Below are 18,842 nucleotides of genomic sequence, written 5' to 3'. Positions count from 1 at the left end.
GGCTGCCCAATGTAAAATACGAATCCCTTCCATTCTCTGTCTCCTTCATTTGCTTTACTTTTTCTCCATAATACTTTTGTCTATCAGACAATATGGGACGTAATTGTTTATGTTTTATTTTCTGACTCCCCAAATAATATTAAGCTCCATGAAGTCAAAGTACTTATCTGTTTTAATCATTGTTCATTCCCCAGAACCTAGAAGATGGCCTAGCACATTGAATGTTTTCAATAAATGCAAGTGAATAAATGAGTGAACCCAGTTTAGGTTAGAGAACTTTGAGAATTGATTAATGGTTTGGAAACCCCTAAGTGCACCCTTAAAAGCTTTGCATCACGCTAGAATAACCAATGTATAAATCTATTTGATTTCCACAGAGTTTGATTTAAAAACTAACGATGTAGAGAAGTAGAAAAGTGAGACTAGTCATTTAAAAAGGAAGGGTGGAGTGGAAGAGATCATTGAAAATAGAGAAATGACCAGCTGTGTCACATAAACCAGAGAGTATTCAGAATAAATGAGCTTGATATACTATTTGATTTGGCAAAGAAGGCAATGGTGACCTTTAAGAGTTCAGTTTCCACACAGAAGACAAATGCTGATAGACACGGCATTAAAGTGTATATGGAAAGGGACTGGAGTCAGGTTAAAGATGATTAAGATCATGGTAAAGAGTAGCTAGCTATCGGGCTCTTAAAGATAAAGAAAGGTGACTTGCCTTCTCATTGATGCAGAAGTTACTGACAGAATTAAGACTAAATCCCCAGATTTCTTGGCATCTGTTCTTGAGATAAAGTATAATGGTTCAGAGCACAGGCTCCAAAGAAAGAGGCAAGTTCCACCACTTACTGTGACTTTAAGCAACTATTTAAAAATTCTCCAAGTCCCCATTCCTTTATCTGTAAACTTTGGTCAGTAGTAGGTCATGATGAGCTAATGTATGTTGAAAGATTAATGTGATAAATAGTACATAGAGAGCACTCAGTACATTGTATCTATCATTATTTTCCTTGTCCCGTAAAGGTAGCCCTTTGTCTGTCATCTATGCATTATTATTTAACACACTCCCAATCACAAAGTATGTTTATATCATTATGTGAATATTGCATGATAAAGTGAATATTTAGCATAAAATATAATACTTAACAATAAATTGAAGGAAATTATTACAAAAATAGCTATAATGGTTATATGGTTAAGTAAAGGTTTCTATTATCTAACAAAATACCATGAAGTTGTTCATTATTCTGTGGGTTCAGCTGTATGGCATATCACTGCATCAGGTAGTGTTGTCTGGGTTCGATCATGATTTCGTGGTCAGCTGCTGGTTCTTGTGAGGTCTTACTCATATGTTTAATGGTTGACTATCTGTCAGTAAGACAAAGGAGATATCTGGGTCATGTGTCTTTCATCACCCACCAGGCCTGACTGGGCTTGTTCACACTGGGCTTGTTCTTGGGTGGTCACAGTTTCCTAAGAGGAGCAAGAGAGGGCAAACCCTAATATCGAAATAACCCCTTTCAAATCTCTGTTTGCATAGCATTTGATACTACCCCATTGAATAGACCAAGAACTATGGCCAGATTAATAGTCAGTGTGGGTAGAGACAGCCTAAATCTTGGATAACAAGGAGGGTAATCATTGTGGCCAATAATGTACAGGTTAAAATATGCATAGGGTAGATCTCATAATTGAGCATATTTAATGCAAAAGGCCAATTGATGATGAAGAAAACAAGATGAACTTCAGAAAGAAAAGAAGAATACATAGGACCAAGAATCCTCAGGAGTCAAAAAGGAATAAGTGCTCCTCTAAAACTTAAAAGAGAGATGAAATCATGAGTACAAAGAGATGTTACTGTAGAGAGAAATCAGGCAGTTCACAGCAGACCTGTCTTGTTTAAGCCTTAGTCTGATGTCTTAGTCACCTTTCTCTTTCTCTTTCAGCTTTCTCTATTCTTATTGATGCTTTTTAAGGCATCTATCAAAGACCCTATTCCAGCAGAGTGGCAAAACTTTCCTTCATATTTGCATCATCTTAAAAGACTCAGAACCTGGAAGGCATTTTAAAATAGATTCACTTAACTTTGGGTGGTGAACACACAATACAGTATACAGATGATATAGAACTAGAGGCCTGGTGCATGAAATTCATGCCCTCGGGGAGGAGGGGATATCCCTTAGCCTGGTCTGTGCCCTCTCACAGTCTGGGAGCCCCATGATTGATCACCCCAAAGAGGTAGGCTCTGCCCACCTGACCAGGGCTGTGCAATGGATCACCCCTGCAGAGGGAGGCCCCGCCCACCCACCACAGCTTGGCAGTCGGTGGCCTGGGCCTCCCTCTGTAGGGTGATCATGGGGCGATGGCTGGGCCCCCAGCCAACTGCACCACACCCACCTTGGCTGGCCTGGCACCAGTGGATATCATAGCATGGTGGTACAGAAGGTCATCTGGACAATTGTTCTGCTGTTTGTCATTCAGTCGATTTGCATATTATGCTTTCATTATTATAGATTGTATACTGAAACCTATATAATTTTGTTAACCAATGTCACCCCAATACATTCAATAAAAATCTACACTAATAAAAGAGAAAAATGGTAATTGGCGTACGGCGATACCGTTTTCATTGGCTAATCAGGGCTATATGCAAATTAACTGCCAACAAGATGGCGGTTAATTTGCATATGTAGGCACAATGCAGGGAGGCGAAAGGGAAAGCAGGAAGAAGCCCCCTGCCACTGACAGTGATTGGAAACCCAGGGGGGAGCTAAGAGCTGGGGGGCAGGGCAAAGGCGGCCCTGGGGCCGCCTTTGCCCTGCCCCCCAGCCATGATCGGAGAATCAGGCGCCTTTGCCACCCTGGCCAGTGATAGCAGGAAGTAGGGGTGGAGCCAGCGATGGGAGCTGGGCACGGTCAAAGCTGGCAGTCCCAGGAGCTAGGGGTCCCTTTCCTGGGCCTAAAGCGGAGCCCACGATCGCGGGGCCACTGCAGCTGCGGGTCCCCGCTGCCCGGGCCGGACGCCCAGGCCAGAGGCGTTAGGCCTGGGCAGGAGCTGAGCCTGCAACCGCGGGGAGCTGGGGGGCCCCTGCCCAGGCCTAACACCTCTGCCGGAGGCCTCAGGCCTGGTCAAGGGGCCGGTCCGGTGATTGGTGATCAGAGGGTGATGAGGGTCAACTCCTCTGGCCGAGGCATCAGGCCTGGGCGGGGGGCGGAGCCGGGGATTGGGGAGATATGATGGTCCCCTTGCCCAGGCCTGAAGCCTGGGTCAGAGGCATCAGGCTTGGGTGGGGGGGGGAGCAAGCTATCAGAGGGAGATGGGGGTCCCCTGCCCAGGCATGATTCCTGGGCCAGAGGCCTCAGGCCTGGGCGGGGGTCAGAGCCAGTGATCGGGGGGAGATGGGAGTCCCCTGTCCAAGCCTGACACCTCTGGCGGAGGCGTCAGGCCTGGGCAAGGGGCCGATCAGGTGATCGGAGGGTGATGGGGGTCTACGCCTCTGGCCGAGGCATCAGGCCCGGGCAAGGGGCAGAGCCAGCAATCGGAGGGGTCTGGGGGTCCCCTGCCCAGGCCTGATGCCTGGGCCAGAGGCATCAGGCCTGGGCTTGGGGCAGAACCAGTGATGGGGGGAAATGAGGGTCCCCTGCCCAGGCCTGACACCTCTGTCAGAGGCGTCAGGCCTGGGCAAGGGGCCGATCCTGCGATTGGAGGGTGATGGGGGTCAACGCCTGAGGGCTCCCAGTATGTGAGAGGGGGCAGGCTGGGCTGAGGGACACCCCCCCACACACACCCAGTGCACGAATTTCATGCACTGGGCCCCTAGTATATCTATAAAAACAGAATAGATTGACCATAACAGACACTCAAAGAGATATTTTGAGAAAGCTTTCTTGTTGATTCTTCACAAATTCCATATCATCTTAGTTTAACACTGTGGGCTACAGAACATGCTAAAGACTGAAATGTGTATGTACATAATTTCCTCTCAGAAAATAAACTGATCATTGGGCTGAAACAACTTGGCAGACCCATTCCAATCTGACATCATGTGGAGATGGCGTTAGATCTAATCACTTTTTTCTTGGGCTCCATGAAGGCTTCATTTTTTAAAGAATAATTACTGTAAATTTTTATCTTAAAATTATGTTTTAACATTTTGTTGAATTTTTAAAGATAGTGCTTTCAAATTAGGCTTAAAAGTTTGTTGAAAATTGATGTGTATTTTATAAAAATTCAAATAGTAAAATATCTAATCTAATGAAAAAGTAACATGCAAATTGACTGCACCTCTGCTACACCCAAGCCACACCCACCAGCCAATCAGAGTGACTATATGCAAATTAACCCAACCAAGATGGCAACTGGCAGCCACGGAGCTGGAGCAAATAGGAGGCTTGATTGCCCAGGTGATGGAGGAAGCCAAGCTTCCCAGCTGCCCTGGCCAGCTGTGGCCTCTGCTCAAGGCAACAAAGTTTCAATTATAGAAATAAATAAATCCCAGATACCTGCTTCCAGCCAGCCTCCACTGGGAGGTTGGGTGGCTGGGAGCCGTGACCAGCCTGCAAACAGCCATCAGCCCCTCACCCAGGCTGGCCACACCCTCATGGGGTGAGGGTCCCCGCTGGGGGGCTTGGTCAGCCTGCAAATAGCCCTCAGCCCCTCACCCGAACTGGCCAGGTACCCCAGCAGGACCCTCCACCCTGAAGGGGGTGTGGCCAGCCTGCAAACAGCCCTTAACCCCTCACCCAGGCTGGCCAGTCACCTCAGTGTGGACCCCCACCCTGAAGGGGGTGTGACCAGCCTGTAAACAGCCATCAGCCCCTCACCCAGGCTAGCCAGGCACCCCAGCGGGACCCTCACCCTGATCCAGGACAACCTTCAGGGCATACCAGCCAGCCCCCACCCATGCACCAGGCCTCTATCCTATGTAATAAAAGGGTAATATGCAAACTGACCCTAACAGCAGAACCACTGGGAATGACTGATCACTATGACACACACTGACCACCAGGGGCCAGATGCTCAATGCAAGATCTGCCCCCTGGTGGTCAGTGCTCTCCCACAGGGGGAGCTCTGCTCAGCCACAAGCCAGGTTGATGGCTGCCAGTACAGCGGTGGTGGTGGGACCCTCTCCCGCCTACTCAGCAGTGCTAAGGATGTTAGGCCTGCTCCCTGCTGGCAAGTGGACATCCCCTGAGGGCTCCCGGGCTGCCAAAGGGATGTTTGATTGCCAACTTAGGCCCAATCCCCTGGGGAGCGGGCCTAAGCCAGCAGGTGACCATCCCCTGAGGGGTCCCAGACTGCGAGAGGGCACAGGCCAGGCTGCGGGGCCCCCCTGAGTGCACAAATTTTTGTGCACCGGGCCTGTAGTTGTTTAAATAAAAAGAATGTCTTCTTCCTCAAAGATAAATACTGTTTTTGATTTGAATACTGAATGAATCTTTGATTATACAAATAAAATAATTAATTTTGTTTAGGTGTAATAACTATACAATTATTATTTTTAAGAGTAATTATTTTCTATAGATAACTAAATATTTATGGTCCACAAAAGAGTTTCTATATGTTACCTGAAGTCTAATTTTCTATGCACACACACACACACACACACTCACACACATACTCATACACACGCATGTATCTCTATATGTATTTTGAACACTGACATTAACTTTGGGGTACCTTACATTCAGGGAGTATTTTTGTCTAAGGGCACTTATCAGGACCAAATCATATTTAATGGAAATCAGGTTGCTTCATTTTCTTAATTCCGATTTGCAAATACCATTATCTGGGATTACATTCAAATAAGTCTTTACTAGACACTCAGCTTAATTGGTGCTTCCCAATAATTGTATTTATTTTTTAAATAATTGCAAAGCTAGCTGAAGATAGCTTAATGTGTAAATATGGCAATGAACTGAAATTATGGAGTCAAGAATCATGTTTTCAACCACAAAAACATTTCATTTTATCAGACATTGGATTATGATCAAATAGCTAGGAAGTATGGCATTCAACCATAATCAGTTCATTGACTGGTTTTTCTGGTTGTTTCATGTAGCTACAATTGTGGGACAAAATTCAGAGGCAATGGTATTGGAAAGGTAATTAGTGAATTGATTTTCTGGTTGTCTAAGAAAAAGTAAATAGAAACTTGCACTAGGAAAGAAATTTAGGCAATTGCTTTATTCACGAGACAGGTTGAAGTCTACATACTGTTTAAAAACAAAAGACACTGGTGCTCTTTTAAAAAGAATGGCTACTTCCTGATTTAGGAAAATTCAGAATAGCAACATCTGTACTTAAAAACATTTTCTAAATAGGAAGTTGTTAAGAGAGTGATGTTAGAATAGTGGTGGTGTGAGAGCACACCTTGTCCTCTCCCCCTGAAATTTCAACAAGTTAACCAACTATAATTCAACAAGGAAATCCCTGCTCAATACAGAAGCAGGCTTGAGAGACCCTCGCATTGAAACATCTAAAGAAGGGCAACCGGGGGAGTAAATGAGGAGATAAGAAGTGGGGGAGTGCAAATGGCTTGCAGATGCAGCCCTGCTGACAGGGAGGAACAATGAGCTGGGGGCAGGGTGTGTGTGGGGGGGGGGGTAGCCCAGCAGGGTGAGAGAGAGCCAGAGCGAAGGAACAGTGTCTGAGTCAGCAGACAACTGACAGAGAAAGAGGTTCTGCCATGCATCTCCCCACTGTTGGACAGGGCAGTGGTGTTTCACACACACACACACACACACACACACACACACACACACACACACACAAACCGGAACCACACAGCACTGCCACCACTTGGGAGTCCCAAAACTCGCTCCCCATTGCCCTTGGAGTCAGGTCCTGGAGCATATTATCTGTAAACCAAGAGCTGTTGCAGTAGAACCAGTTTCTCTCTGAATTGATCCCCAGAAGGGATGCTTAGGGCCAGACCCCACTGAAGTAAGGGGTCACCATTACAGTGAGGCAGCATGGCTGTATGGTCTTACAGAAGCCACAGAGGTTCAAGACTGAGCAATCACAGAGGTAAAAAATCTTGCTATTCAATGCCATCTACTGGAAAATAATAGGCCTCTTCAGATATAAATGGAAGACAGCAAATACCATAAGTGACCACAATAACCAGGATGACCGGAGAGAAAATTAAAAATCACAAAAAAACAAGAAGAAAAAAAAACAAGCTGGAACACATGGAAATATGTGATCTAAATGAGAGAGATTTCAAGATTGCAGTTCTGAAAATACTCAGTGAGATGTGGGAAAATACTGACAGGCAATTCAGTATACTCTGAAAGCAAATCAATGAACAAAACAAGTACTCTGCCAAAGAGATTGAAACTTTAAAAAAGAACCAATGACTATCATAATAGCTAACACATAGTACTTATGATGTTCCAGGTACTGTGTAAGCACTTTATAGGGATTAGCTTGTCTAATCACATTGCAACCCTTCAAAAGATAAAAACCACGAGTCAGACAGGCTAAACGACTTGTTCAGGCCCACAGAGCTAACAAGTGACAAAGCTAAGATTGGCATCCACGTACTTCTCCTCCAGAGTCCATGCTTTAAATTACTCCACTATAGCTACCTCAAATGCCAAAATGTTGCATAAATACATACATATACACACACATGTAGGTGTCATGTTCCACAGTTTCTCCATTGTAAATAGTATTATACCTTGAGCTTAGGTCTTTTGGCTTCACCATTCTAGAATGACATCAGGATATTCAGGGCCCAGGTCTTAGAAGGTCTGAGTTGCCTCATGGAAAACAGCAGATTCTAAGGGGAGAATTGGGAAAACCAGCTTACTTTGCTATGGGTGTTCACACTATTAGAGAGAGAGGTGGTATTGGTTAGAGCACAATGTCTATTGCTTCCTGTCAATGGACATCTGAATCCCAGCAGAGAGAGGCTTCCATTGATAAAATTTGAAATAGCAATTTTCTCAGAAAAATCTCAGAGCACAGGGAATACTACCTGGGGATAAAGCATGGCACGGAGTTATAAGTTGGGAGGGATCCATGCTGCACCAGCAGAGGAGTTACACCTCAATACTGCCTAGTATTCGTAGTCACCAGTGTTTCTCCAGGGCTAGGCTGGCCCACCTAGGGCCAGGCAGCATAGAACATGGGCAATAAATCATGGATGTAGGTGTTGGCAACACAAGGGCAGTGGAGCCGATATAGCTAAGGGAGGGAAGGTCATTCTGGGAAGTCTCAACAGCAGGCCTCACTGCAGCAAAAATATTCCTGTGATGCAATGGAAGAGGCCACGATAATGCCTATGAGTATCCCTGAGACACATTCAAGAAGGTCCCAAACGAATGAGTCAGGAGAAGAACTTTATAGAGAGACCAAGTTTAAGTGGTAATTTTTATAGTAGCAGATTAGAGTTACCCCATTTTTCTCCTAATGACATTTTAGACTCAAAATATTAGTTTACAACTATTATAGAGCTAAGGCCAATGTCATCCCCCAAAGTAAATATGAGTGTGTGTGTGCATGTGAGAGAGAGGGGGGGTAGGTGGGGCGGGGGGGAGACTGTATATCTGCATGCATGTAGGTCTAAAACATTTTTGTTCTTACAAATTGACTAAATTAGCAGTAATACAGTTACTGTTACAATAAATACAGTTACAATAAAAAGCACAATGGTCCAGGCCATTCTCCATTCTCCAAATTATTAATGCCCTGAAACTGTCTGAAAGTCATTTGGATATGCTTGCTGATAATACTGTTGATGAGAAATAGAATTTACTTTTTGCGTGAGAGCTAATTAATGTAATCTTTAAAATATATAAATCCCATGGTGAGCCCAAATAGTTATCATTGAAATGCGGACCTCACCACAATGGAGAAAATTCAAATGCAAACAAAATCTGATAATATATCTAAATTAAAAAAATAAAAACAAAAAGGAAAGAAAACCAATTAACTTCTGGAAACAGGTTTGGTATTTAGAATGAAGAGATTAAATTATGCAGATATCAAAGTAACACTTGGAATGAAGATGGTACTGCCTAGCTGCCATTCAAAGCTTTGCCTTGTTCAGGCTAAAGTTGCTAGAGAGCAGCAAACTGAGCTGTTTAAAAGGCCACAGTTGTGTTCCCTAAATGGTCCACACAGGAATCATAAAACTCCCTGATGGAATCTTTAGCAGCTTGGAGGTAATTGGAGGAAGGCATGGGACTAGTAATTAAATTACAGTTCTTTTGTAGGGATAGATAGATAGATAGATAGATAGATAGATAGATAGATAGATAGATAGATAGATAGATGATAGATAGATAGATAGATAGATAGATAGATAGATAGATAGATACACATATAGAGAGACATATACAAATAAATAGATGAGATAGACATTGATATGGACAGGCATATGCATTTATACCGCACCTAGTTAGTCGTTTTTGTAATTTCAGTAAACAGCTGTGAAACTCCATTTACAAAAGCCGACATCAGAGGCATGGAACTTAGAATACAATGGCAAGCCTTTGAGAATATACATTTTTATGTGACACCTGTGCATTCAAGCAAGTTACGAGTAAAACAAAATGGTCAAATTATATTTTTCTTTGTTTGTTTCCTTTATGCCTGAACTGACAAACTCAATCCAGGTGCTAGAAATTCCATGTTACTAAAATGTATTACATACTACGCTGCTATAAAAAAGAAGAAATTCTTACCATTTGCAACAGCATGTATGGAACTGGAGAGCATTATGCTAAGTGAAATAAGCCAGTCAGAGAAAGATAAATATTACATGATCTCACTCATTTATGGATAATTAAAAACATTATAAACTGATGAACAAAAATAGGTACAGAAGCAGAGAAGCACTGAACAGACTGTCAAACTACAATAAGAATGCTGGGGAGGGTTGTGGGGGAGGTAAGAGATCAACCAAAGGACTTGTATGCATGCATATAAGCATAACCAATGGACGCAAGACACTAGGGCGGGGGGGGCAGGTAAGGGCATGTGCCGGGGTTAGGGGAGGCTGGAGGAAGGTCAATTGGAAAAAAAAAAAGGAGACATATGTACTACTATTTGTAAGACTTTAAACAATAAAAAATAATAAAAATATAAAATAAAATGTATTACAGGCCAGATCTTTGGTACTTCGGAATATTGCTATGTGTGTATGTGTGTTACACTTTTCAAATGGCTGTTTTTAGCATTATGCAAGTGTTGCCACAGCCCCTTCCACTGCATTATTATAAGGAGTTCATTCTGGGTATAATTTTGTTAGACACGCCACCATAAAGAGGTTATGGCATATCACTGTGGACGGATCTGTTCTTACCTCATTAGCCAGACAGATAGGAGTAATTTTCAATATCAGATCTAGATGATGGGGGAGCTCCTGTCATTTTCTAAGACAAGCTATAGAGTGTGTACCCAGCTGTACAACCTTGATATGACCATTAAAGCTCAAGAACTTCATCATGGATGCCATCGCCAAATGACCATATTAATAAGACACTTGAGAGAACAATCAGAGATGAGAACATTTTCGTAGACGTATAACTGGCATTGATAGACATATAACTGGCAAAGCATTTATTTTATTCTGATTATTTGGGCTTCTTAGCCCAGAGAAAGAAGAACAAGTCAGAAAAACAAAAGGCCTGTGGAATTAGTTTGTATCATTATATGAATTCCCCAGAGAACAAAGGAACACAGAACAGGAGAAAAAGTGGAGGTACAATAATTTCTTTTTAAAAATATATATATTTTATTTACTTTTTACAGAGAGGAAAGGAGAGGGACAGAGAGTTGGAAATATCAATGAGAGAGAAACATCGATCAGCTGCCTCCTGCAAACCTCCTACTGGGGATGTGATCACAACCAAGGTACATGCCCTTGACTGGAATCAAACCTGGGACCTTTCAGTCTGCAGGCCGATGCTCTATCCACTGAGCCAGACTGGTTAGGGCTATTTCTTGCCAAGTACTATATTTGAAAAGAAAACTAGTAGGATGGATATTAATGAATGCATGAACTCATTTAGCAAATATGAAGTAAGTTAGATTTTGAGTTACTAGGGTGAGCAAAATCAGACAAGATCCCAGCTCCAATAGAATTACAGCCTAGTGTGGGGCACAGACCTTCATTGAATAATTACCCTGATGTAAAGAAGCATAGTTCTATGGGTGTGTATTATGAAGGAAGCAGACTTAGAATGGGCATCAGCAAAGTCATCTAGTGCTTGGAATATGGCTATACTAAACCGTCCTCCAAATTGGAATGAAGGTCTACCTAAATCATACTTTCAGTTACTCCTATATGCCAAAAACTTTCGTAATAACCCCATTCTCTGATATTGTAATTGCAAAACTCTTTTCACATTAACTACTGAAAAAAATCTCATTTTTTGAAAAAAAAATAAAGTTGGATCTGTGACTAGAAAACAAAGCAGGTATAGTGCATTTCTTTAAGATATGCTACAACATCATTTCAGAGATGGGACTCTATAAATTAATGATGTATTATTTGGCTCTAGAATACCCAAAAAAATCCTATAAAAATTATTTTCTTTTCATAGGAGTAAACCAAATTTTAATACATCGCACAGCGATTTCATGCAAGCATGAAAATTCCCTTGAAAGTTCTTAACTTTCAAAATTGTTAAAGATTTTTTCCTAAACTTCCTAATTTGATGCTAGTTGAAGACCCTGCAGTTTTGTTGTTGTTGTTGTTGTTATTGTTTTTTGGATTTTGTTGTCGTTGTTGTTAATCCTCAGCCCAGGACATTTTTTCATTGATTCTTAGAGAGAGTGGAATGGAGGGGGAGGAACACAGAAAAAGAAATATCAATGTGAGAGACACATCGATTGGTTGCCTCCCACATTCAGGGATTGAGCCTGCAACCAAGCCACTTGCCTTGGACTGGAATTGAACCCAGGACCCTTCAGTCTGCAGGCCAATGCTCTATCCACTGAGCCAAATCAGTTAGGGTGACCCTATTTACTAGGTTAAAAATAAGGAACAGATTGTCTGTGCAGCTGATGATTATTTTGCAACTTTGTAGTCTGCTTGTACAAACTAATCTGTTTTGCAATGGAGCTAGTGTAGCAGGTAAAAATAAGAGTCTTCATATTTAGGTGTTCTGGAAAGGCATTTATTTTATTTATTTCTACTGGGAGTAGAACTTTATATTTTTTATTGATAGATTTTAGAGAGAGGGGAAAGGAGAGAAACATTGATTTGGCTTCTTGTATGTGTTCTGACCAGGGATCAAACCCACAACCTTGGTGTATGGGGACAATGCTCTAACCAACTGAGCTATCTGGTCAGGGCCTAGAAATTTATCTTAATCCATTCACTTTCTTTCCCCAATTCCTGCCTTTCTTTCAGGGTTCAATCTAATAACAGGGAGATTATATACTGCCAAGATACAGGAAAAAGACTTTGGCCTAAGTAATCTAAGCTTGGAATCTTCCAAGTTGTCCTTGTTCCCATCTATTCATTGGTCCTTATGAGTCATAGTGAAATCCCACTCCCAACTACAAGCCCCCTTAGATTGGCTCTTTCTATGTCACTTGTGAGTGCACAGAATGTATCTTCTTGATCTTTTCTATCTTCTGGCACAGTTATTCTTTAGGGCTCTCTCAGTCCCACTTGCCTAGACATCCAATACAGAGGTTTGCTGCCTCTCTTGACTATACTGGAAAAGAGAGCCCATGTTCCCGTGTTCTTGGATCTCTAATCTATAAGGGTTTTCCTTTACTATCCCTTTTTAATATGAGACGGAGATTGATAGAAGTGATAAGGCTCAAGTCTAACCTTTCTGAGGGTTCCATACTGACTATTCAATGCTTCCCATAGAGATTTCCTGTCATCCTATTAATCCGGTGCTATCTAGTCTTAGAGTAGATAGCCTTGCTCTGAACCACTATGTAATATTTCGGCCGTGAATCCCCTTATCAGCATCCAGTTACAGCATCCAGTTTTTGAGATACAGGTGTTCCATATTTTAGCTTCCTGAGTGGGGCAAGGATCATAGATAACTTACCATGCCATTGAGTAAGAGCATAAAGCCTTATGTTAACATTTTTTAGTGCTTTTGAAGGTTATTAATGAGTGGATTCAAACCTCAAGCAAAGCAACAAAACAGGGTCTTGGAAAAAAATTTCAGTGTTCTGGAAAGAGATCTCACTCAGATAACAAGTACTTTATATTTTCACAGAGGCCTGTAGAACTGTGTGCTTACCCATGCCCACATTTCCTGTAGGTTTCATCTTCTTTTGCTAGGGGAAGGCAGTATTATTTGTTAAGTTTACTGGAGTTGTTTAGGTTTTTGGAGTATTCCAAAAGTAAGCATTAACAAGCTTGTTTAGCCATTGTTTTTATTGTTTTTACAAAGTAAAATATTCTCCTACTTTCTCAGACAGAATATAAAATTATAACATGCACGTGTGTGTGTGTGTGTGTGTGTGTGTGCGCGCACATGTGTATAGTACTGATTCAGTTATCACACTTCAGTGTTTGGGACTTTCAGGAATTAAGCTTACATGAATGGAACTATTTCTCATCTACAAAAGGAAGGGCAAATTGATGTTTCTTTCATAGATATTGTCTCTTAGAAACCCAAACAAGATATATGGTTTCTCTATTGTGGTGAGTGACTTGTATGAACACATTGAAAGGTTATAAAATCTTTATTTACAATGGCACCATACTTCTTCATTAATTTTTATTGTTATGTGATATGAAGGAAATAGCTCTAGACTCAATTTCAGAACTTTGACGTGTATGCCCCCAGCTCCATAACCAACCTACTAGCTATGTGGTTATTCTTATATTTACAACATTCACAACTTCATTTTACTCATTCTTAAAATAGGAATAATAATATCTCTCAACCCATCTCACAAGGCTTCTGCACATTTGTTGTTATTGCTAAAACTTTACCTTAAATAATTCCTTAATTTTTCCATTTATAAAGTAGAAATACTGTTCTCTCATTGGTTCAGAAGTTTCCTTAGACTAGGATAATATATAGTACTAGAGGCCTGGTGCACGAAATTCATACACGGAGCGGGGGGGGGGGGGGGGTTCCCTCAGCCCAGCCTACACCCTCTCCGATTGGACACCCCTTGGGGGATGTCCAACTGCCTGTTTAGGCCCAATCCCTGTGGGATCAGAGGGATCAGCCCTAAACCTGAAGTCAGACATCCCTCTCGCAATCTGGGACTGCTGGCTCCTAACTGCTCACCTGCCTGCCAAACTGATCTCCCCTAACTATCTCTGCCAGCCTGATCACCCTAAACTATCCTCTGCCAGCATGGTTCCCCCTATTGCCTCTGCCTGCCAGATTGCCCCTAACTGCCCTCCGCTGCCAGCCTGGTTCCCCCTACTGCCTCTGCCTGCCTGCATGATCACCCCTCACTGCCCTGCCCTGAAAGCCTGGTTGCCCCCAACTGTCCACCCAGCCGACCTGATCTCACCCCAAAATGCCCCCACCCCTCCCGCAGGCTGATCTCACTCCCAACTGCCCTCCCCTGATGGCCAATTTGGTTCTGATTGGTCAGTTTCTATGCCAGTCAGGGTCAGAAGCTCGCTTCCTAGGCAGCCATTGATCCTTCACAGCACCCAGATTTGGTTCTGATTGGATGGTTCATATGCCAATCAGCATCAAAAGATCCACCTCCTAGGCAGCCATTGGTCTTCGCAACACCCATATTTGGTTCTCATTGGTCGGTTGCTATGCCAGTCAGCATCAAATGCTCTGCCTCCTAGACAGCCATTATTTCTTCATAGCACCCACATATGCCAGTGTCAAAAGCTCCACCTCCCAGGCAGCCATTGACTCCCCACAGCACCCAGATTTGGTTCTGATTGGTCGGTTGCTAAGCCAGTCAGCATCAGAAGCTCTGCCTCCTAGGCAGCCATTGGTTCTTCACAGCACCCAGATTTGGTTCTGATTGGTTGGTTCCTATGCCAGTCAACATCTCTGGGGCCTATACCCAAGCCTGATCAGAGAGGCGGGCATGAACAGCAGCCCCTGTGGAAGCCAGGAGAGAAAGAACACCTGGAAGCCCAGAAAGAGAGCGAGAAAGAGAGAGGCAAGTACTGGTCAATAGCTACCACTGAGGCTGTGGATCAGACCCTGCCTCTCTCTCTGGGTCTCAGCCCCCTGGGCAGTCAGTGCTGGGTTACCATGGCAACCCAGTGCTGAATGAGGGACTTCCGTGTTGGTCAGCCTTCCCTTGTGATCTCTCGTTAGAAGCCTGGGCTTTTATATATTAGGATGGCAAAAGCTCTCTAGTGCAATATAATCTCCCAAAAGCTCCTGTCAACCTAGACATTCGCATAGGAAATGTTTTCTTCATTGAGAGTGGAGACAAGTCAGCATTATGGCATTGAGGTTGCAGGACAGGGTCAGAGAAATGCCTGTGGCTGAATTCCTAAGCCAACTGAGAGGATCAGTTGGGCTTTCACATGCCTGCTTCCTCCAGAATAAGAGACTACCCTATGTATGAGGATTCATTTAGGAGTCTGCTGCAATCCATTTGCTAGGTCAGTGATTGTTTTCATTGTTAGTTTGTGCTACATGTTTTATGTGGTGAGCTTGAAATTCATCATAAAATAACAAAGTTTAGGAGGAGGGAAGATAGAGCAAAAAGTTGAAACTTTTGCTGTTTTAGGAGCATAGTGATTCAAAATTAGGCATTTTGGTTGATTTGAATTCTTGTAAATTATGCTTCAGTGAGTCAAAGTGGAAATAGTTTATAGCTGAATTTGAAAAAATAAAGGAATGTTTTGTTGATTAGATGCTTACTTGTCATGTAGTCTATTTTATTGATGCTCAATCTAATTATTCCTGGTGATGAAGGCAATATCAAATTTAAAAGAAAAATAAACATAATCATCAGTGTATAGTATGAACTCACTCTAAATTGCTACTCATAAGCAATTAAACATGGCTTCCTCTTGGATTTTTTTTTTTACAGCAAATGCACTTAAAATAGTTTCTTTGGCACATCCTGCACAGTTTGATACCATTCAATCTCCGTACTAAGATGTTGAGAAGAATTCACACTATCTTGAAGGAAAAGCAAATGTAAGGCAGAAGGTTTGAAATATAAGATGATAGTAAAGAGGCCTTCAACTCTTGCCAACATCATATTTCTGTTTTTTCTAGGAGAGTGGTTCTCAATCAGTGACGATTTTGTCCCCCAGGAGACATTGGGCAATATCTGGAGACTATTGTAATTGTGACGACTCGGGGGTGCTACTGCCATCTAGTGGGTAGAGGCCTGGCTACTGCTAAACATCCTACAATTCATAGGATAGCTCCCACCCACTCTCCTCTTCATTGCCCATTCACAACAAGAATTATCTGAGCATTGCTATTTGCAAAATATCAGGTATTATGGCTGTCAGATTGCATCTTAAAGTTAAACCTTCACTGATAGATGTACTTATATCAATCATGACAATTCTGTAAATACAGATGTGAATTGTGGACATAAAATGGCCATGCTACAAAGACAAAAATTCATGGCCAGTGATATATAAAATAAAATTCTCTGTGCAATAATAAAAAGAATTACCGGAGCCAAAATTTCAATGGTGTCAAGGTAGAGAAACCCTGACCTAGGGCAATGACATCTTATGTGATCCTAGGATTTTTTAGGAATACCTTTTTCCTTACATCATCAGTCCTTGAACATTAATATATATTTCAAAAATGAAATTAACTATGATTGAAAACACTGCTTCTCTGAGTTCAAATACATAGACTCTACATATGAACTCAGGAAATTATAACTTCATGCATACTCTCAGCAAATAATATCTGTTTATACAATATGGGTTCTGTGAAAAGAAATCACCATTCCTAGATGGGGAAAAAATTGTATACTTTCCAGTAAAAATCCATTAGAATGAAGAGATTATCATAGTGTTAGTTTAAACAATGACAAAGTGTTTCTGTAGGTCAAAAATGTCACATATCAGCAATATCATATGATTTAATGACTGTACTATGTCATCTGTTGTCAAATGATCATGATCTGAAAGAAATTCCCATTTGGGAGAGAGATGTCAGGATGCCTCTTCAATATGCTTCCCTTGTATTTCAACCTATTATAATAACTATAGCTAGAATTGAATACATTTGGGTACCTTAATAAACAGTGACATACTATTGAAAATGTGTTTTCGCAAAAACTTTTACCAAAATCCTGTAGGCTAGCATACATTTTTTTGAAAACTATAGAGATAACAGAGTTGATGTTCAGAAATTTTGAGAATTCTCATTCTGGTTTTGCAATAAAAGAAAGTCACTATAAGAATTAAGAAAATAGAGAGAACCAAGATGGCGGCATAGGTTAACGCTGGAGTTTGCTGCCTTGAACAACTACTTCAAAAGTGAAACTAAAAGACGGAACGGACGTCACCCAGAACCACAGGAACGCTGGCTGAGTGGAAGTCCTACAACTAGGAGGAAAGAGAAACGCATACGGACACTCAGAGGAGGCGCAGTGCTGAAGTCAAATTCTGAGGTGCGGAGTGCGCGGAGTGGGCTGGCGGCGGAGGGCGCGGTTGGCGTTTTCAATCGGGAGGGAGTCGCAGACTCTGAGCTCCAGATACGGGCGAGTCTTTAGGGACCCAGACTCAAATGGGAGAAGCGGGACTGTCTGGCTTCGGTCAGAGCGAGTGCAGCTTTCTCTCCGAGCTTTGCAGCGGGTGCTGGGACTCAGAGAGGCAGAGCCCCTGGGGACAGGACTGAGAGCCGCCATAACTGCTCTCTCCAGCCCACCCTGTTGATCCTGTGCGACCCGCCCCGCCCAAGCCCTGCACTGAGGCATTTGCCCGATAGCCTCAGGAAAACGCCAGATTAGCACCTCCCTAGAGGACAGAAGTTCTCTCACTGCTGACACAGCTGATTCTCATAGCCACTTGGCCTGGAGGTCAAACCCTCCCTGGTATTACCTACAACAATCAAGGTTTAACTATAAGACTGCACACAAAGACCACTAGGGGGTGCACCAAGGAAGCATAACAAAATGCGGAGACAAAGAAATAGGACAAAATTGTCAATGGAAGATATAGAGTTCAGAACCACACTTTTAAGGTCTCTCAAGAACTGTTTAGAAGCCTCCGATAAACTTAATGAGATCTACAAGAAAACTAATGAGACCCTCGATGTTATATTGGGGAACCAACTAGAAATTAAGCATACACGGACTGAAATAACGAATATTATACAGACTCCCGACAGCAGACCAGAGGAGCGCAAGAATCAAGTCAATGATTTGAAATGCGAGGAAGCAAAAAACACCCAACCGGAAAAGCAAAATGAAAAAAGAATCCAAAAATGCGAGGATAGTGTAAGGAGCCTCTGGGACAGCTTCAAGCATACCAACATCAGAATTATAGGGGTGCCAGAAGATGAGAGAGAGCAAGATATTGAAAACCTATTTGAAGAAATAATGACAGAAAACTTCCCCCACCTGGTGAAAGAAATGGACTTACAGGTCCAAGAAGCGTGGAGAACCCCAAACAAAAGGAATCCAAAGAGGACCACACCAAGACACATCATAATTAAAATGCCAAGAGCAAAAGGTAAAGAGAGAATCTTAAAAACAGCAAGAGAAAGAAACTCAGTTACCTACAAGGGAATACCCATACGACTGTCAGCTGATTTCTCAACAGAAACTTTGCAGGCCAGAAGGGAGTGGCAAGAAATATTCAAAGTGATGAATACCAAGAACCTACAACCAAGATTACTTTATCCAGCAAAGCTATCATTCAGAATTGAAGGTCAGATAAAGAGCTTCACAGATAAGGAAAAGCTAAAGGAGTTCATCACCACCA

Source organism: Myotis myotis, unplaced genomic scaffold (genome assembly GCF_014108235.1).
Source record: "Myotis myotis isolate mMyoMyo1 unplaced genomic scaffold, mMyoMyo1.p scaffold_m19_p_4, whole genome shotgun sequence".
Taxonomy (NCBI): Eukaryota; Metazoa; Chordata; class Mammalia; order Chiroptera; family Vespertilionidae; genus Myotis; species Myotis myotis.
This window is presented reverse-complemented; position numbering follows the sequence as displayed.